The sequence below is a fragment of the Gymnogyps californianus genome, chromosome Z (genome assembly GCF_018139145.2).
Source record: "Gymnogyps californianus isolate 813 chromosome Z, ASM1813914v2, whole genome shotgun sequence".
NCBI lineage: Eukaryota > Metazoa > Chordata > Aves > Accipitriformes > Cathartidae > Gymnogyps > Gymnogyps californianus.
In genome coordinates this window covers 27,180,174-27,202,534 of record NC_059500.1, presented here as the reverse complement: position 1 = coordinate 27,202,534, position 22,361 = coordinate 27,180,174, and the positions used below count along the sequence as shown (strand labels likewise).

The 22,361-nt window shown below is 38.0% G+C and overlaps 1 protein-coding gene across 1 annotated transcript in view; it reads right to left on the bottom strand.

The window, feature by feature from the left end:
- Positions 1-22,361, bottom strand: part of ST8SIA4 (ST8 alpha-N-acetyl-neuraminide alpha-2,8-sialyltransferase 4) — a 64,425-nt gene that overhangs the window by 11,205 nt on the left and 30,859 nt on the right. The gene's annotated exons all lie outside the window — the stretch shown is intronic.

Below are 22,361 nucleotides of genomic sequence, written 5' to 3'. Positions count from 1 at the left end.
AAGACAACATGATCCAATTAATTCTGCAATTAACCCACAGAAACAGTTCGAATACTTATCTATGTATATTTTTAAAAAGTAATGGAAATTATGTTGAAAAAGACTGTATGCGGGAAAGAAAACAATGATTTAACAGCTAGTTCACTTTAGATTTCACTGATGAGAATAGTTGCCATCAGTGTAAATAGTAATAGTGTACTAACCTTTTCCAGAAGGTCCATAAAGAACCAGATGGTAAAGTAACATCTTATGTTAAATTTCAATCTTTAGGCTAAGTGAAAGCAACAGGAATGCAGAGATACTAGCCCAGGCCTGTACATATTTTCTTTTGCAATAGTAATTTACACATAGGACTAAGAAGAAATGTCTCCAAGCGCTTCTGTGAAAAGATAATTGATGCAGCTTCCAAAATGCTAAACACATCAAAGAAAGTGATGTCTTTTTTCAAAAGACAGCCAAAGTGTGATTGAAAATTAGTAGTTTTCATTCCATGAGCAATATACTAATGATCAAACTGGCAATATAACTTATCTGGCAATTCATAGAGATACTATCATTAACATCATTTTGACACTAGCTGAGTAGAGGTACTCTGAGAGCAAAATTACTGCACTTATAAATCTATTTTGCATGTACCTCAATAGCCCTTTTGAAAATACATATTGATTTTGGGACAATATTAGTGAAGGTACACGTACAAGTAACTTCAAGTGCCTAAATTGACTTACACACTGATGTGACTGTGTTCAGAAATAACTTGTTTAACGATAAAGGAACATGGGATTGCCAAGGAGATTACACATGAGGAAACTGATTCACTATGAATTTGAGTGTTATTTACATGCTACTGGTCTGTCAAATGTTTTGAACTGACTTCAGTCTGAAAATGCTATGGCAATTAGCTTCCTAGAAGAGATTTCTTGACAAAATAGTTTAAACTCTTATGTGAGTATTCCTTGATATACAGAGAATGTCTCTCAAGTCAGATACTAGCAGACGGATAAATACTTCAGTGTCAAACATTAAAAAAAGCTAAGTGAGTTTAAACATTTGCAAAAGTAAAATTACAGAATATTGTCCTGTACCAAAAATCTTAACATTTTTTAGTCAGCAGTTTCTGCCAAATCACATGGTCTCAGAATGCCTTATACCAGAATCCATCCTTAAAATCGATCATAACTATGGAAGCATAGACTTAGGCTTGCTTTCTTTTTTTCAGGGTGGGGGAACCGTTCTGTCTTTACCACTTATTATATTTACTTCTGTAACATAATCAATATTACAATGCAAGGTAGAAAATTGTTTTTTAGAATTTTATCTGCCTTGCAATGCTCCACAGTTGTACCACCACTCAAAAGCAGAGTGGGCAGGGCAAAGGAGTACTTAAAATGTTCCCAAAGAAAGTTACCTGGATTTTTGCTCCCCCTGGAGTCAGTGACTAGGACTACATTAGCAAGCAGTGGCGACCATTAGGAGTTGCTCTGTAAGACAGATGGTGCTGAGTACAGGATGTCCACACCATACCCATTACAGTTTTTTTTCACTGCAGGCTGAGTTAGGGCATACTTGGTGAGCCACAGGAATGACCCAGTTTATTTTAATCTGAAAATCATATGCTTTAAGACCCTTCCATGACATAAAGAACAGTAAAAGAGAATGATCAGGACATTTACTTAAAAAATGACAACTACTGACTTAAAATGTAACAGATTGTCCTGGTTTTGACTGGGGTAGAGTTAATTCTCTTCTGAGTAGCTGGTACAGTGTTGTTTTTTGGATTTAGTGTGAGAATAATGTTGATAACACGCTGATGTTCTAGTTGTTGCTAGGTAGTGCTTATCCTAAGTTAAGGACTTTTCAGTTTCCCATGCTCTGCCAGCAAGCAGGTGTACAAGAAGGTGGGAGGGAGCATAGCCAGGGCAGCTGACCCGAACTAGCCAAAGGGATATTCCGTACCATGGAATGTCATGCTCAGTATATAAACAGGGGGAGCTGGCCGGGAGGGGCAGATCGCTGCTGGGGCATCGGTCAGTGGGTGCTGAACAATTGCATTGTGCATCACTATTTTTTTCCTTTTTTCTTCCCCCCTCTTATTTTTTTGTTATATTCGTTTTCATTACTATTATTATATTTCATTATTATTATTATTGTTAGTATTATATTTTACTTTAGTTATTAAACCATTCTTATCTCAACCCACGAGTTTTACCTTCTTTCCCGATTCTCCTCCCCATCCCACTGGGAGCAGGCAGGGAGTGAGGGAGTGGCTGCATGGTGCTTAGCTGCTGGCTGGGGTTAAACCACAACACAGGTACAGTCTCCAAGATATTTCCTGAAGACTGCAATTAGCATGTTTAAGCAATTCTTTGAGGTCTCTTACTAAAACTGGCCTACTGTACTTGAAAAAACCAACGGCACTTTTTTTTAATACTGAAAGTGATGCTCCTTGATTCTCATCAGAGACTACATATCTGTCAAGAGTGGAGATCATGAGAAAAGGTGCCAACCCTTGCCTGGTAGCATAGACTGGAAATTCAGACATTCATCAGGAAAGAATGACTGCAAATCTGATGTTAGCACAATAGCTAGACCTGACTTGCCATTGCCATGCTTTGGTTGTCATTATGAAGAACAAAGTAAGTAAATAACGGAGAAAAAGACAAAAAAGGAGTAATAGTGTGCATGTGTGTGCTTGTATGTGAGACAGTGAAATAGCCGTTTCAATGCAGATGTTTCGATGTTTCCTCTTGGAAACAGCTGCTTATTTTGAAGGACAATGAAGACCAAAATCAAAGCAATGGAACAAGGACATTTTAAAGGTATTGTGATAAAGATTATCTTAAGTGCAGAACAAGGTTGGAAATAAAGATCATTAGAGAAGCTTGCAGAATGAAACTGTTTATAACAAAATGCTATTATTAACAGACTGGGCTTGATCTAGTCCAAACTAAGTACTGGTAGGAGGATCATCATGTCCACATTTCCTCTATTCACTTCACAATAACCATCTTCTCATAGCGTTACTGGGTAGGCTGGAATGCATGCACATCCTCTAATGTTGACATACTATTTTTAAGACCTACTTACCAAGTTCTTTTCTGCATCTGAGAACCTGTATTAGAATTCCCCAGGTCCTAAGCTTTGGTCTATTCAACATTCCCTTAATAGCTTCCAGAAGCCAAGGTCACTTTTGTTATTTATTTTTGGTAGAAGGGCTTTTTTTCCTGCTTATCATTGGTCTTCCAGATCATTTATTCACTGTCATCTACGATTAGCCACACAATATTTTTTCAGCAGTGAGGGAAGATGCATCTTCTCTTACTTTATTTTACTTTATTTTCATGCTTTTGTCACAATGCAAGTCACATTCATGACAACTTTTAAAATAAGTTTGCTGAGCAAAGCTTTTGCTGACACCTACGGGACACCTTAGTCTTCAGGCTGTGCTTAACTGCTCAGCATTCTCACAGAAACACCTGAACGGGGCCTTCCACAGCTCCTTTCACCTCCTCCTTTTTCAAAGTGTTCAAGCTTCTAGGAAGTCACTTCAATCACTTCTCTTTTCATTGTGACTTTTAAGGCACAGAAATGACTCACTGTCTCAGGCCGCACCATCAGAGCTCTATCTGCACTTGTTACTTCTGTAACAAGTCATGATTTCTGTACCCCCCCCCCACCAGTCAGTGTTCCCTGCTGCTCCAAGCATGCTGAGTTTGCCCAGACTGTTCTCTTCCTCCAACTCTCAAAACACCTTGGAAACACTGATCTGCGGCTTGGGTAGTTAGAAATATTCTTTGTGATATATCACACTACAGGAGAGAAGGGACAGTAGAGGCTACTTATGTAGCTACTGAAAATCACAAAGAATATCCACAAATTTATTTTTTGAAGTCATTTAAGCCCTTAGGAATCCATTTACACCAAAAAGAGCGCTGAACCTTTGACAGTAAACGTGGTTAGTCTTTGTTGTACTTAAACACTCATCCTTGCTTCAGAGTCATGGAAGTAATCAGCCGACACCCATTCTAGCACAGTACTTGCCTCTGCTGAAAAGCGTTGCTCCCTCAACTCATACATAAAACCATTTTTAAGAGTGAAACACATCTTCATTTTAAAAGAAGTCAGTTATAAATAATTTATTTAGGGATCACAGGTGCACTAGATGTGCACACAAGTACATAGCAAAGGTGCAGTAAAATAGACCTAGAGTACATTTTACAGGCTAAGAAAACCAATAGATAAACTTCTGGAGAAAAAGTTTTCCTTTCTGGCAAATCAGCTCCTTCCTGTGGTCTGGTGGAAAGAGATATATCTCTCAGTGAGGCGTTCCATGTCTACCTTATTTCTGTGACATACTTAGACAATAACATATTCCTGCAATACAGATAATGGGGAAAAATACAGAATTCTATGAATTACAGAATCACAGAATCGTTTGGGTTGGGAGGGACCTTCAAAGATCATCTAGTCCAACTCCTGCCATGAGCTGGGACATCTTTCACTAGATCAGGTTGCTCAAAGCCCCATCCAACCTGACCCTGAACACTTCTAGGGATAAGGCATCCACAACTTCTCTGGGCAACCTGTTCCAGTGTCTCACCACCTTCATCATAAAACATTTCTTCCTTCTGTCCAATCTAAACCTACCTTCTTTCAGTTCAAAACCATTGCCTCTTGTCCTCTCTCTACAGGCCTTGGTAAAAAGTCTCTCTCCATCTTTCTTATAAGCCCCCTTTATATATTGAAAGGCTGCAATAAGGTCTCCCTGGAGCCTTCTCTTCTCCAGGCTGAACAACCCCAACTCTCTCAGCCTGTCTTCATAGGAGAGGTGTTCCAGCCCTCTGACCATTTTCATGGCTCTCCTCTGGAGCTGCTCCAACAGGTCCACGTCTTTCTTGTACTGGGGACTCCAGAGCTGGATGCAGTACTCCAGGTGGGGTCTCATGAGAGCGGAGTAGAGGGAAAGAATCATTTCCCTCAACCTGCTTGCCACGCTTCTTTTTATGCAGCCCAGGATACGATTGGCTTTCTGGGCTGCAAGCATATATTGCCAGCTTATATACAGAGATATGAAGATATGCTAATGTTTCCTTCAGTTTAACAAATTCTGACCTGCTCAAAAAAAGTATTTTTTTTTCAATTTGTGGCCATAAACTAAACCCACCAGTGATAAATAATAAAATTGCATCAATTTCTTTTTGTTTTACTCCTCCCACACACATTATAAATGAATTAACTACCTTCACACTTACAAGATAAAAGTCAATGCATCAGTCTGTAAGTTCAAATCAATCTATTTTTGATTAATATAGACAGAATCTGCATCAAGTAAATTATTTTTTATTATACTTCGGTTAAAAGCTGCTGGCATTAATGGGCTTTTTTTCCCCCTTACACTGCTAATAGTTAAGAAGACTATTTTTTCATATATTTTACTCTTGCCCCATGGAACTGTTTAAACATGTGGAAACATTAAGGGCTAAGATAAAACCTTAAAAAATTATGGAGAACACTTGAACAGAGTGACCCTTAGGTGTAAAAATGGTGATCAAAAAGCATGTATGTGAATTTATGAGGATTTGAAATGGAAGATGGGAGATGTGTTTAGACAGTTCATAAATAGTCAGATCTAAGCTAATACAAAACAAATGTCTGTAGCAAGGTACAGTAGCAATGATGAGAAAACAGCACAAAAGAAAAAGCATTTGATTAACTAGGAAAAAACATAGAACCGACAAGTTCAATACCAAACCCAAGCAACTATTTGCCATAATTTGATAGTCCTCTTTTTTCCTTTGTTTCATTCCTTCTGCATGAATTCACAGAAGAGAAACTATTTTCCTATGTCTATAGCTACAAAGCACAGCTATGAACTGATCAATGATGTTCCCATTCGAAACTTTTCCATGACTTGTCAATGTACTAATTTAGCAAGTTTTTTCTTTCTTCTCAACTTTATTCCTGCTCCAAATGCTAACCCTATAAAGGCCAGGTTAGAGCAAAAGGTGCAATCTCAATTATATGGAAGTTCGTAAGTGTACTCTGATTTGTTTCAGTAGGGCTTGGGTTTCATCCACATAATCTAACACGAATCTTTCCTCATGACACTTTTTCATTAATGCTATACTGTCTGTTACACAAGTATCTCCCAATTTCCTGCAACACATTTGGAAAGAAATACCTGGTTGGAACTTCATAAACAATTAGTCTGTGTATAATCTAGAAGACAGTTCAGCTCAATCCTTTCTACGCTCTGCAGCTTTGTGTTAAGGTCCAAGCTTTCACTATCTGGCTGTCTTTTATGACCAAGGGGGAAGGTGCAAAATACCCAGCAAAGCTTTTCTGAGCGAGACAGTTTGTTGACTGGAAAGATGCTTCTATTGTATAGTCTTACAGACATACATAATAGCTAGTGATAATAGCAACAGTCCTCTGTCACTCATGACTGGAGACAGCAATACATTCAGAGAATTTGAGTTAATGCTAATGCTCATGACCAGAGAATATGCAAAGCATAATGGGAGAAAGGCGCTGTGCTGCTTTGCTTACACAGTTGTGCTAATGTGCTTCAGTTAGAGCGTGTCTTTGCTATTCCAGATGAACACACTTCTTCAGGCCAGTGACTTTAAGTAGTGCTGAGCTGTGCAGTTTTCCTTTGTGGTTAAACATACACTAGGGAATATGTAAACACCTCTAAACTCATTGTAACGGGTTAACCAAATCAGACTTCTACACAAATCTTTAGAGACTAAAGATTGGAGCACCACTACGTCTCCATTTCCCCAATCAACCATTCAACACAAGCAAATAACGCTTACAAAAGTTAAGCACACTGACAGTGCAAATGAAGAACTGTGGCAGGGAAAGTAGTGTTGGATTTCCATTCTGGAAAGCACACTAGGCCCAATCCTAACAAAACAGTTATAAAAGTAAGCACAAGAAAGTAATTGCATTTTAAGTAAATGGGGCTAGAAATATAAGTATGTTTTAGGGGGAGTCAATTGCTTTTTTCCCTCTCATATATATTGTAAATATTACTTATTTCCTTCTCTAAAAAGAGTATTGGCATTAGTTTGGATTAAACAGAAGTGATGAAGCAAAAGGATGAATGGGAGGAAGAGAAAAATCGTGATCAGATTGGAGAGGGCACAAGAATATTTTATTGGTTTTAGAGAAGGAACTACCTTTGCCTTCACAACTAATTTTCTATTCAGTAAAATAAGACTACCTACCAAACTCTTTCACACACAGAATCGTATGTAGAGGTGGGGGAAATAAGGCAAAACAGAGAGTGAAAGTATGGAAAAGTGACAGACAAAAGAAAATGTGTAGTGTACAGAAAAAACAGCATTTCCTAACAGCAAAATGACAAGGCAGTCATAGAAGATATATTTTACTTTGCTGAGATTTTCAAGTTTTTAGGACACTTATAGCCTAAGCTTATAGTTTGACTCACAATCGTGCTGTGTCTGTTTTTGAAGTAGAACTCCCTCCTCCACTAAAGGAAAAGCTCTGCCCTGAGCAGTAACCACTGCTGGAAAACCTTCCTTTCCCCTCCACTCATCTTCTGGGGCTCTCTTCCCATTCAGGGGTAGCACAAGAGAGCACTGCTGCTCCCTGCTGCTGGCACATTTCATGGACCTAAGAGTTGATCCAGACCAACTGTGATGGCGGGCTAGCTTTCTAGGCAGAAGTTTGGTCTGTGGCATCAGCAGAGTTGATACCAGAGGTCAGCCTCCAGCTGAAGGGCAGAGACACAAGCCCACACTGGGACCTCTCCTATTGCTGGAGCTAAAACTGAGAAATCAGAACCCAAGAGTGCATCCGATTTCACCTGGCCCACAGGGGCAATTTTAACAGGCAGAGATTAGGCAGAGTGATAAATAAGCAGCCTGCTTTCTACCAGCCATATTCCTTTCCTGAAAGAGCCTTTATTTATATGTCTCAGAGTAGCTATTCAAGCCTCAGAAAGGCTACTGAAGCAGTTCCTTGGTAGGAAACCTTGATAATGGCTTGGGTCAGCAAAGATACCGCAGCCAAGAAATGAATTTGACCCATGTCCTGCTCAGTAATGATGAATCCTCTAATAAATGCAAAATTATAATTTTCCTATTGCATGACTATTAAATATCTATTACATGATAGCAATTACAGATTATATTTCACCTACGAGAGACGTTAAGTAATTTTAAATTTAGTTTCAATTGAAATAATACATATCCATGTCACTGAAATAATATATAATACAACATAAGCACATGTTCATGTTAATCTTGAACTTACGTGCTTTGTCAAACTGTGCTCTGGGGTCCTGACTTTTCCTGGGGATTGGTGAGGGCATGACAAAATGTTCATTAAAAATTACCACATGCAAAGCTATCTCCCATGTCAAACATGGGCAAATGGAGTGGAAAAGGAATTTGGTTTGTAACAATACAAGAGTGGGACTGATTGGACAAGACTCTTCAACCACATCAGCCAATGCTTCTCTGGCAAAGCCATGTCAAGTTAAGAACAGGGAAAAATCTCTGTTTGAACAAAGATAACAATTCAGCTAAGGGCTAGTAAGGGAAAAAGAACAATGTAGTCTTAATGCAAAGTTATAATAATAGTAATATGCAGCAGACTGACTGGCGGACATTGCTAAGTGCTTTGAAAAACATAGGTAAGTTTGGTTTAAATTTATAAAACACACATTTCAAAAACTGATGGAATTCTTAATATTTTATGAAAGCATTACTACAGCTTACAATTGATTAGCATTTTTCCTATGAAAATTGCAGCAGAATGTTACTGGAGTGGTGTAATTATAGTTAATAACTTGCACTAATTCTAGCTTTCACCATTAGATCTAGTCTTTCCTACTGATGTGAATATTTGTTCTTATGCTAATGCCCAGTAAACATATTTCTGTAACAGAAAAAATCTGAACTAATTTTCTCTCTTTTCAAAACAATGCAAATGCTGTCATGTTCATCAAATTAAAAAAACAAATATATGAGGAATAAGAATAAAATGCAGTGTGTCCACTACGTATATTAAGGAATTAGGAACACAATAATGGAAGGACCTACTTGAATTGTTAAATTCTGTCTCTGTCACTTCAGAAAACCCTGGAATAATTTATTTGTTCCCCAAAACATCTATTCCACAGGTCTTTATTCTTGAGACACCATTTTCTAACATCTTATATCAACTGTTATATTTACCCTAAAAAAGACAAAGACACAACTATGGGACATTCTGCTCCCTGCTGTGGAATATTATATTCTGTGTCCCTGCAATAGGGGGAAAATTATAAAGATGATCCCAGGATGAAGACTACGCCCTGTACCATAGAGTGTTTCATTAATGGCACTGATACTGAAACTGATGTTGGAAAATGTAGCCTGTGAACTTGAGAGTATGTTCAGGATGGTCTTTGCTCATTGGACTGATAAACAGGTTAAAATTGCTTTCAGCTTGTGGCAACTCCCCTTGAAGGCTGAAGTCAATCATGTCCAACACCAACTCTGGATAGATACAGTAAAACAACATGTTCAATGCTGTTACTAGACTAACTTCAATTATATAGAAGAAAATCTGACTTCTTTTGATTTAATCAACATAATCTGAAGTCTCCCTTTTAGAGATTATTATATAAAATATCCATTACAGGCCCTTAGATTTGATCAATGCAATGAACCAAAGCAGATTAATCAGATATAAAATCTATTGATTTTGCCATAATAAATCCCACAGCTGTCACTGAATTAACCAACCAGAACAGCCAGGCTTCATACAAATAAAAGTAAACTACTTGAGTAAAATAAGGAGGCAGAAGTTACTCCTTAGGATCAAGATTACACAAACCCCTTAACAGTTAAAAAGCATTAACTGAAGCATGTGCAAGCATGTGTTGAAGAACGTGATTGAACAGAAACAATTTGCTGCATCACAACTTAATGTAGAGCTCAAAAGTGAGAGATTGCCTTACAAAGTCCATTAAATATGAAAAGCACCCTTGAACAATACACAGGAGTCCACAAGCTGCCATGCCAAAGGACCAGCGCCTTTAAAGAATAACTGTTGCTCACTTTTCACATCCTATTAAGCTCTAGCTTCACTGCAAACAATGCCAACCAAAATGCCAATTAGCAGCAATAAGATGTGACTGGAATTCTGCCAAGCCCACAAACTGGTTTCAAAAGGACATGCAACAGACCAAGAAAAAAATTTTTTCGGTCAGTGCTACACTTGGTCTGAAAGAAATATATGATATCTATGTGAAAGGCTGCAGATCCCACTACTGATTGTACAAGCAATAATTTCCCAACAGAAATTCCTGTGGTTTTCAAGTAAGGAGATTAACGAATGTTTTTCCTCCAGAAAGATTTCCCATCTTTAGTCTGTTTTCCTCCAACATTTGCTGATATGACAGCCTTCTATATCAATTTCTCTTTTCTACTACGTAATTCAGAAAGGAGTATAGAGAAATACAACAAAAGACTTTGTCATGATTGGCTAGTATTTCCCCCCAAAATTTAGAGATGTGTCCCCTCCATTGTATAACTTGTTTTATTTTCTTTCTGTGGGTTTCATGCACTTTAAAATGTATCAATAGAGGCATCCAGCAGGTAGGTGTCTACTATTATTACTGCTGCTATAAATCAAATAAAGAAAAAAAGGAATTATGACAATCCCAAAACAAATCAGCTAGCCAGTTCACTAAACTGTAAGATTACAATTAAAAAAAAAAAGAAAAAAAGGCTGTGTAAATGCATTTTAATAAATTCTTTTAAAAGGAAAGGAAAAACTTGTCACTTTCTTGATTAAAACCTTTAAGCAAAAACTGAACTGTCTTATTGTTACTTACTTACTATTATGCTAAAAGTCATGGTATATTACTAAGTTACCATCAGCCATGTAATCAACAGTAATTTGAAGTGAGATCTTCAGTCTGAATTCAAGCTACTCAACTTCAAGTCATCAATGTTATAGAAATGAAGGGTGTTTACATATTGGCACATTTCCCAGATATTTCATGCCTCGAACTTGCTTTGCATATTACAAACAAGTTTATAGAAATTGAAAACAAAACCAGAAAGACAGATTTCCTCTTCTTTTTTCGCCTCTGTTTCAGAGGATGATCATCGTACCAAAATAACAACAATGGCTTAGCAATCTCATGAGTTAAAACCAGGAGATCACAGGCTTGCACTCCACAACAGCCTTTCTGCATTACCCTTATCAGTGAGGAGCCTACTGTTCTCTAAATGGATTCAGCAGGAAAAGGACAGATGTTCACTACTAACAACATCAGAGAGTTGAGATTTCCAAATGCGTGAGCCAAATCTTCCTCTACCCATATCCTCTCAAACCCGTCCTCCCTCCCCAGAATTCATTCAGTTCACGTTCGAATTGACTCCACAGCCAGCCAGTGCCATCTCTATGGATCTGCTCCCACTGTGAAACATCCCTGGGGACTCAGAGAAACTCACAAAATACAGCCAATCAATTCCTCTATGAAAACCCGCAACAAACCCCTTGCAGGCAGAAATCCCAACTGCCATCAGTGGTCTACAAGTCAAGCCCTGCATTTTGTTGCCCGTGCCAGCCTACAGCAATCCCCTACAGCCAGCCACGCTGCACCATCTCCTCAGCACACAGTCTCCACAGCACGGCTCACAGCTATGTTTGTCAGGTTTCATGCAGCCATGCAGCTTCCCAGCTGGTGCAGGCGTGTGTGCCTCACTGTTTAGAGAAAACACACTGCAGCATTGAGGGAGGGGTTCCCTCCTCGATCCTGTCTTTATCAGCCCTCAGGGTTTTGCTTTAGTGATTTTAAAATGACTGGTAGCTCTGCAAAGGAAGATAAAAAGAAACACTGAGATTATTTTCTGAAAGCTTCTTGTCATTGAGAGCTATGTTCTGTAATCTATCTTCTCTCTGTTGCATCTTCTTCTATACTCTGTCCCTTACAGACGAAAGGTGAGACATGCCTCATCTGGAAAGTTCATGCCAAACATCAATCTTTCAAACAGTTTGCAAAGCCCACAGATGAATTCTACATTGTAAGAGCAGCCTGGAACAAACAGGAGGATACTGCCCTCTTAGCCCTTCTGTATGTTATGTTTCATCTGAAGCTAAAGATTTTGATATAAGCATAAGCTGTGCCACCTGTTGGTTTCAGTATGACTCTGATACACCCACTACTTCCTCTCTGCCAACACTTCTGGTGAGTGTGCCCACATTTATACCGAAATGGAAAAAATAAAAATAAAAAACCTCTCACGAGCCTCCAAAATGTTCTGAAACCAGGAGTTGCACTTGTTCTCAGCAGGGTCTTATCTCAGATCCTTTTACAGGTCTTCTTTGCTTGCAAGTTGTAAGAGAAAATGATTACTCATTCTGGTTGGAAATTCCCCTGTATCCCACTGCTAGCCAATAAAGTACAACTAAGTTTAAAATGAAAAAGCAAGTTCTAGCAGTAACTTTCTCTAGGTCAATTTTCTTTGACTACTTCACTAAGTATATGCTTCAAAAAATGCAAATGATGACTCTTGTTCCCACTAAATACAGAATGGAAAATGTAAATAAGCTCTCTCCACAATGCTCATGAGGTATATCAACCATTATTTCAATACAGAAATAGTTTAAAAAAAAAAGGTAGAAACAAAAGTAATGTTTTTTTACGTTTTAGAAGTAGCAGTTATTTTCTTAATTTTTCTTGTGGCCCATTAATTCACTTGTTGAAGACTGAAGGACAAATCTCAAAAAAGGACTTCAATACAGCAACCTTACCATATTAAATTCATAATGTGAATCCACACACAACATTTATCTCCCATACACGTATAGACATGTCTTTATGTCTACACATGAGTGTAAGGACAGCAGGACACCCAAGAACAGGATTCACAGGAACAACCTCTGCTGAAAGAGATGCGTAAGACAGAATGCACAGTGGGGCAGAGACTTCAGTCTAGCATGGGAAGGAAATGAGGACTGGTGAGAGATTTAAATCTCATTCCATCCAAAATGCAGGCACCTAGCATCTAACTCAACTACGGTGCGCCTTCTAACACCCAAGAAGCAGAATCCAGACCTGTCGCCTAATGAATCAGTTATTTTCTTTCAAAACATGTTCTGTGCTTAAAACATCACCAGGCATGACAGCACTGACCTAACCACCTGGCCTCTTTATCTCCCAAGTGTCTGAAATACAGCAATGCTCACCCTTTTTCTCACTTTCTCAGTCTCTTAATTCTTTGATGCAAACTGGAACAGGCTAGTAGGCTTCCCTTAGTCTCTGAAAAGCCTATACTTGGCTGATGTAGCAAATACTCACACAAATTCCTTCCCTCACATGGTGGGTTGACCCTGGCCAGCAGCCAAGCACCCACACAGCTGCTCTCCCGCTCCCTGCTCCCTCCTCGGTGGCACAGGGGAGAGAATAGGAAAAGCAAAAGCAAGAAAACTCATGGATCAAGATGAAGACAGCTTACTAGGTGAATGAAAGAGGGGGAAAAAAGGCAATTGCTCACCTACACCCACAAGCAGACAGAGGCCCACCTGTCTCTCAGCAACAGCCATCTTGGAAGACATCCCCCTTCCCTTTGGTCAGTTCAGGTCAGCTGTCCTGGCTGTGTCCCTTCCCAGCTTTTTGCCCACCACCAGCCTACTCACTGGTGGGGGAGAGTGAGGTATGGAGGCAGCCTTGAGACTCTGCAAGCACTGTTCAGCAACAGACAAAACACTGGTGCGTTACCAACACTGTTTTACCCACAAATCCAGAACACAGCACCTATATTTTGGCACAGGGCTGCCATGAAGAAAGTTAACTCCATCCCAGCCAGACCCAGTACACCTCAGAAAGAGGAATGAACAGGAGCTTTTCTCCTACACAACAGAGAAATACTCATTGTGCAAAAGGAAAAGACGGACTGCTTCCCCACAAGCTGTGTTTGGGAGGAAGGTAGCCATTAGCCTTGGCATTTGGTAACTTCAGACATAAAATGCCCAAATGCTACTCAGCGCTTCTGACTTGAAGCACTTAAGTCTTTCTCCACATACGAACAAGAACCCAAGGACTTAAAATAAATCCATTAAAGCATTCTTGAAGAAACTCATTGTCATGTTTTAACCTCAGCCGGCAACTAAGCACCACGCAGCTGCTCACTCACTCCCACCCACCCACTGGGATGGGGGAGAGAATCGGGAAAAAACAAAAAACCTCATGGGTTGAGATAAAGACAGTTTAGTTGGACAGAAAGGAAGGAAAATAATGATAATGATGATGATAATAATAATAATATGACAACAGTAATACTAAAAGAATTAAACTATACAAAGCAAGTGATGCACAATGCAATTGCTTACCACTTGCTGACCGATGCCCAGTTAGTTCCCGAGCAGCAATCCACCTCTCCCAGCCAACTCCCCCAGTTTATATCCTAGGCATGATGTCATATGGTATAGAATATTCCTCTGGCCAGTTTGGGTCAGCTGTCCTGGCTGTGTCCCCTCCCAGCTTCTTGTGCCCCTCCAGCCTTCTTGCTGGCTGGCCATGAGAAGCTGAAAAATCCTTGACTTAGTATAAACACTACTTAGCAACAACTAAAAACATCAGTGTGTTATCAACATTATTTTCCTACTAAATCCAAAACACTGCACTATACCAGCCACTAGGAAGAAAATTAACACTATCCTAGCCAAAACCAGGACACTTATGCACTAAAAAGCGAGGCTACAGAAGATACTAAGCCAAACTGCTTCTTCCTATACTGACACCACTGTAAGGATTGTCCCAGTGTATTATTTCACTGAAGGACTGTTTATTCATTTTCACAAACAATCCAATGACTTGAAGTATAAGGTAACTGACAGCACCTGGTGGCATCATCTTTCATCTGTCATGGTCATCCATGCAGAAAGAAATGCCATACTCTTCTTGATCTAGCTCTGCTAATGCCAATGTGGCAGCTAGAAGTGTAATACAAAAGAATTACAAAAGAAAGAATCACAGGCATGTGTATCCATTTCCATCTTCTCTCTTTTGGTTTGGTTTGGGCTTTTTGTTTTGGTTTGTCCCCCTTCCCCGAAAACATGTAACAAAGATCAAAAGAGAAAAAAAAGCTGAGTCTTCTAAATTTTCTTTTTCTAACTATTTTTATTATTTTTTTCCAGATAAGGGGATCAATTTGGAAAAAAGATTAATAAATATATTTAGTACTAGTAGAATTTGTCATATGATAACATGGTATCACAACAACTCTCCACTTTTACTGAAAAGTTCAGATGCAAAGGCATTTTTAGCCAGATGGTAGTGGGCAAAAAGCTGGGAAGGGACACAGCCAGGACAGCTGACCTGAACTGACCAAAGGGAAATGCCATACCATATAGTGTATAAAGCTATAGTTTTGTTTGCTTATGTCCATGTTACCTCAGTAATTAACTAAGCATTTGAAGAAATCCCTTACTGACTGGATGCTCAATACAACTGCTCCTCATCACAAAACTTCAGTAAGATCAAAGCTTAATGCACACGTCTTTGAAAACTCTTGGTAGGCATTACAATCAAAACAAAAAATAGCAGAATTATTATTATAGGTTTTACCTTAGAAACATCACTTTAAAAAAGGAAGGAAACCTGACAGAACTTCCTCATGCACACATGTATCATATAGAATCAACAGATAGCTCACCTCACATGTCAAAAAAAAGAGAAGCTATTCTCCATCCTATTAATACTATCTGCCCAACATGACTCTCTATGGACTCCACTCCTCTCTGTACTTTGGTCCTCAAAGAAAGACTATAAAAACTCTTTCCGGTTTGCTTCTCAGCAGCACAGCTACAATTTTTGTTACAGGAGTGCAATATGGTCAAATGAGAGTTAATTAATTTTGCACATTTTTATAGTGTTCAGAAACACAGAAACTAACAGATTTTATGCAAGGGAAGATAAAATAAAAAATTTGAAAAATAATAATAATACAATAGCAAAATAGTTTTCAAAATAAATATAAATCTGCAAATACACTGTATGAATAAACTATGTGTTATTTATTCCCTGCTTAGCTGATAACAGTCATTAGCATTAGGTACAGTGCTGTTGCTCATGGTAGATAAACTAAGCAGCAAAACTTGAAAATGGGCAATTTCATTACTATTTTTCTTATGACTGATTCTGTTGCTCTCCTCTAGTCGAAACCTGACATTCAACCTTAGAAGAGTAAGCTTTACAAGTCTTAAGTATATACGTTTCTGATAATCAGGAACAAAGCAGTTGCCACAGCAAAAGAGTCAGAAAAAAAAACCCAAACCAAAACGCCACAGAATTTTATTATCAAATAAAATAAAAAATAAAAATATGGTTCTCTCCCTACAATCATGACCAGGCTTTTCATGGCCTCCTGTGTGGAATGGACCAGGCAATGAAAAATATAAAAAGCAGACAGTTTAGTGCGCATTCAGTTTCCCTCGTGTCCTCCTCTACTTCAACTGTGTTTGCCCCCATTGAAAAAGCTCTCCTTTCTCTCAAAAAGTGACATATCTCTTGACAGGCCTTGCTAAATCTTCCTGAAACACAATAAAATAGGAGATCTTGTGCAAAGGAAATAAAAGCTCAGCCTGAGAAACTTTGAACCATATGAGGAGGCACCCTCAGGAGATGCACAGGCCCTGCAGCCCTGGTAATGAGCTGCTAGCCTAAAAGATCAACCCCAGAGTGTCGCCGCTTCAGGAATGGGAGCATCACCTCCTGCTCTCCCACTAGGACAGGATCCTGGGATCCGAAGTACGACTTCGCACAATACATTAAGTTCTGAAAAATCCAAACTAACTGGCATCCCATTTGTTTGTATAACTTACCAAACAAAGCCAGCTCTACTGATACGTTACACAAGGGCACAAGGGTACTGTAATACAGAACTCCTATCTTAACATCCACATATATGAAAAACAGGATTGTACTCCACTCAAAAGTAGGGCAACGTGAATTTTTTTCCTAATATTTTGAATATTTGTATGACATGATGCAAAAGACATTGTTATATTAAGTACAGTATTGTATTTTTAGCTTAATGGCCATTTTTTAAATCTTTTGTTTTCTGCAGTGATTATTTGTTCATCCATGTACTCCAAAATGTCTTTTCCTAAGAAATATATTTTAGCAGTAAAGAAAAAAGTAAAGTCTGTTAGCAGTAAGAAAAGAAACAGAAGTGTTACAATATAGATTGCTCCCAGTAATTGTTTCTTTATTAGCACAGAGCTGATGGAGAACTACATGATTTCTGCATGTTTGAGTTTCTCAAAGTATTTTTTCTGTAATTCCCACAGCAAAGGACTCTGGAGCCGTGGTGAAGTTGTGTAAAAGGTCACTACATTCAAATAACAGCTGTTAGCTTTCACTAATAAAGGAAAAAAGACTCTGTACTGAAAAGTGACCATAAATAGGCACAGCATACTTTTTACAGAGGCAAAACACAGAGTTCAGTGGGAATTCTGCCATGTTTAATGCAGGATCAACTCTAATAGTGCTCTTTCACAGGCAGCATCAAGGAGGAAATAAGCTGAGCACAGGGAAATCCCACAGGATGTCCACACGATTGTTCCATACCCAAAAGACAGGAAGGAATCTTATGTGAAGCAATTTCAGCAATATTGCTACTGAGTGACTAATAGTTCATGGGATGGCTCCAGCAGGGAAAAAAGCCAAGAAAACATCCTTACACATGAAGATGAGTGTGAGAACTTTGTTTTGTGGAGTTCGTAGAGGAAACATGAGAAAAAACTTCTCAGAAAACCAATGTATTTTAAAAGACTGTATTGCTTGGCAGAGCGGGGCAGGGGTGGTGGTGGTGTTCTGCCTCTTCAGCATGTCTGCAGATATTTGCCAGCAGAAGCAGGAGAAGTGCTGTGCAAGGCTCTGGGAGTTCACTCTGGCCTCCACCTAATGTACCAACAACATGCTTAGTCTCAGGAGCCCTCTCTACTCTCTCCAGAGAACTGCAAGGCAGGATCCATAGCAGAAAGCATCCCCTGATCCTACTTTCAGGTTTGGTTGTCTGCCACCATTAGAAGTAAACAAGAAGATCTGGACTCCAATCCCAGCAGGCTCAGCTCCTGTTTGCCTACTGTTTAATCATATTCCATTAGTGCTCTGCTACTGAGACCAGACTCAATACAGACACTGTCCACACCTCAAAGTGTATCATCTCACTTGGAAAATATTATTAAAAATAATCCTAATGAAAGAGTTCAGTACTAAATCTCAGTCCTATTAATAAATCAAAGTTTCCGAAATTTGTTGTTAAATTCAATTTAAAAAAAAACAAAACACATTGTGTGGTTTGCTCATTATAATTGCTTTATAAGTAACCTTCCTGGCAGTGGCATTACAGAGCAAATAAATCCTTTTAATAAGTAAGGCTCTTCATTTATAGATTCTAGTTCCTTCTTGAACTCTGCTACGTATTGATTACCTCAATTATTTTGTCAGTAATATGTGCACAATTACATTAAAAGTTCTATAAAACAGCTTTTAGAGACACTTTGTGAAAAAATAATGCAACTGCCCCCAAATCACTTTCCAAATCCAATATTCTAACTTGAAATACAAAGTTGTTGATCAAGAAGTACAAAAGCAAAATAGAGAAAACAGATTATCACATGAAACCACTTGATCTAAATCTACTGAAGTAAAAAATCTGAATCCAATGGCCATTTAAGACATGCTACTAATTAAAAAAGTAGTTATCATGTTGGATTTAGTATTTACATAATCTGTTTTTAAAACTTAGAATCCCTCTGAGATTTCAGAGAAGTGGCCATCACTCACAGAAGTTTAATAAGGCATGAAATCTGCAAAAAAAGTAATTTCTTTTTCCAACACCACATTACCTTTTTTATGACCCAAAAAGTGCACAAATGGACAGGAAAAAATAAAGTTTTTCAAAATTATCTCAGAATGCAGTCATTATTCTACTATCTGATCAAGAGCAACTCTCAAATACTATGTGCTGCTCAGAAAGTTTCTTTCATTAAGAGAAGGAAAAATGGGAGAGAGAATTTCAGTGCCATACATGACTGCAGCAAAACTGCCCTGTTGTTACGTAAAACAGCACATAGGAATACAGAATTTGGCCTCACTAGATCAGAACAGAAGTCTAAGAAAGTTAATGTTCTGTCTTTAGAAACTGCCTATGCTTTACGCTTTAAGACTGAAGAAGGAAAAACCTAATTTGCCTGAACAACTTGGCAGTGTGATACACACAAAAAGGAATAGAGACAATACTTTCCAAACATTGTGGCTGTCAGCCTGCACGCTTCAGCATTAAACGTCTCTATTAGCACTTAATATGTCAGGTTGGAATTATGAAGTTTATTGATGATTAGTTACTAAACTATTTAGCCCAAAATACACTACACTTCCATATTTTGAATAAAATTTTAGGTGCATTAAATCAAAGAACTCTTGATATCAATTTAAATTTACACTAGGAATTTGTTCTTCCAAAGAAAAAGAAGACTTTTTAATTGTAACTTTTTAGGATAGACATCTTCTCTTTTTAGGCAGTTTTCAGGCCTGCAGCAGTGTGTTTTGTATTTTTAGATTATGAAGACATGTGGTTGCAATATAATACATTAAAGTTTCAAATAAAAGCCTCATTTCAACAAGTTGAATGATATGGATATGGTATAGCCCTGTGGTATACCACATCTACAGATATATCTGTGGTATAGGAAAAACAGCATGGGTGCCTAAGTCTTCCAAAACAGCTTAATGGAATCTTTTAGCTTATTAAACATAAAATTGCACCTTTTATTCGTCTCCATAAGAATATGCTTTCAAGCTGATGACAGTTCTTCAGTATACCCTCCTGGTATTATGTCTTTGGCATGGTCTAACAAAAACCTTACTGTGTTTAAGTCATTAAGAATTTGGGAGGGTTTCAAGATATAAGAAGGAACATAAGACCCACACTGACTTCCTTGACCAATTCTCTTATTAAAGTCTAATTTAAAACAGCTCTAACTACCTTCATACAAATTATTATTTAATGCAAAATATGCATACTCAAATAAAGAGTAAAGCCAGAATGCTTTGGAATTATCAAGGCAAGAAACCAGAAACAAAAGAAGTGAATACTTACTTGTATTGAGGTTAAGAGGAGTTTGGGGATGTTACAAATATTAATACAGGACAGTGATTGCAAATGCTACACTCCCATGTGTCTGCTCTAAACTTTTGTGGCCTTTAATGAAAATCATGGAGCTACATTCGAGCACAAAGATACAACTATCTGAGAATGCTCACAATCTACAAAACAAAGGTTGCAGACGCAAGTAGTTTCCTTGTGTAAAGTAAGACAGTCTACAAAAACCACTTTGTGCAGTTCAGCTTCCCTTGCCATGCTTACATCAATAAATCAAACTCCATCTCCCTCTTACGCTTACGAGGCTGAAAGACGTAGCATAACCTTTGCATTCTCACAGTCTTGCACGTATGCTGAGGCACGCTACAAAGGAGATTAGATGCTCTGCACAGGTCTTACTGTGTGTTTTAACATGCAGGTTTTGTGGGTAGATTTCCTGTTTTCGCTTCTCATTCAACTAACAGCAATCTTCACATTCTGTTTATTTTACCCTTTCTGTTTTGGAACACCACAGGCCTCCACTAGGTCATCACTGTTAACATGGTCACAAAGACTTAGACTTGCAAGCAGAGAGCTTGCAAAAGCATCAAATATACAAAAGAATATATCAAATATATCAAAACAAATACACAAAACCAGTTCAGATTCATAAAATAAGGAGTGTTTTACAGAAGTTCCTTTTAGATAGTGTCTCTTCAGAGGCTCATAAATCATCAGTTTACATTGAATTTGAAATAAACATGAGCACAATAGATAGAATACAGTATTATGAAGATTTTCCTTAAAACTAAGTATGTAAGTTGCACACACTGTTTTAAATAGCAGCAGACTTAGCTGTCCATTAGTTTCAAACTGAAGTTAGCAGTTGTAACTTGCTTAAACTTTCCCAAGTTTTACTGCTCAAAATGGACTGATTTGATAATCAGGTTATGCAGCTTTAAATTTTACTTTATTTTTCAAGTTACTTTACTTATTTGTAGAAAATATTAATTTTTAGCTCAGGCACATTTTAATTTAAGAATAATTTTTGCTTATTAATTTCTCATACTACCATGGTATTCCATTTGACATATAAACCTAACAGATCTTAGAGGGATGTAATTCAACCTGTAAAGAGACGACACTCTTTCCCTAGATTTAACTTTGCTATAATACAAACCTCATGATTATGGGCTGGTGTTTTAAGACTGCTGTCTAAGAAATCTGAAGAATACTTGTTCCAAATGTATTACTGCTAACTGTATCACTTCCAAACTTGACTCACGAAGACATATTCACCTCATGCACCTCACTTAGTAAAGTCCAGAGTTAGATCAAAGATAAATTTGACTTCTTGTTTTGTTCTTACTCAAATTACAAAAAAGAACAGTAAAGAATACATGATGATATTCAGTTACTTCCCACAACAATGAAAAAGGAAAAGTGAGGTGATTAAACAACAAGGTTTGAAGCGGAGGACTTAAGGTTTAGAGCACAGATTCAACAACTTGACAAATTTGTGCAGTCATATCAGATGACACTGCTAGGTATAATCTGAAATAAAGTACAGTCTAAATTTTCAACACCAATTCTGATGGCAGAGCTTTTGTTGCCTTTCTTTCAGAGGGACAATGTAGATGCTAGTTCTTTTTTTAAGACGAAGTCCCCTAAAGGACCTTCAAGTTGGCCAACTGAAAGACTGCACATTCTGAATTACCATTCACATTTGATAATTTTGCCCAGATTTAGCAGATGGAAACAAGAACAGCTGTTTGTAAACTGGAAGTAATGTTATTTATTCAGATTTATATACACACACAAAAACTACTACACCTAGTCATGTGTTATAGGCATTTTGAATACTTGAAAATTCAACAAAATCAAGGCCCATAAATAGCTGAAGTGTAACTGTATAACAAAACAACTATCGAAACAACCATGGAAACTGAGCAACTCGGTAGAAAATTAAAGGATTTCCAAAGGATTTCCAAGCTCCAAAGGGAACAGATTATTTTTTTCCAGTGCCAGAAGTGTACCACGTTAAGAATACAGCAGTTAATCTATTTGAGACATGGCCGAAGGACAAAAGCATATTCAAAAGTCCTAATATCCTGAAGAACAACATATTTCTAAGTTTATTCTTATACTCTCATACTAGATTGGACTAACAGTTCAAACATCCCCTCTGATCTTCTCTCTGCTGCTGTAACAGTAACAACTTTTTAGGCAGATACATAATCA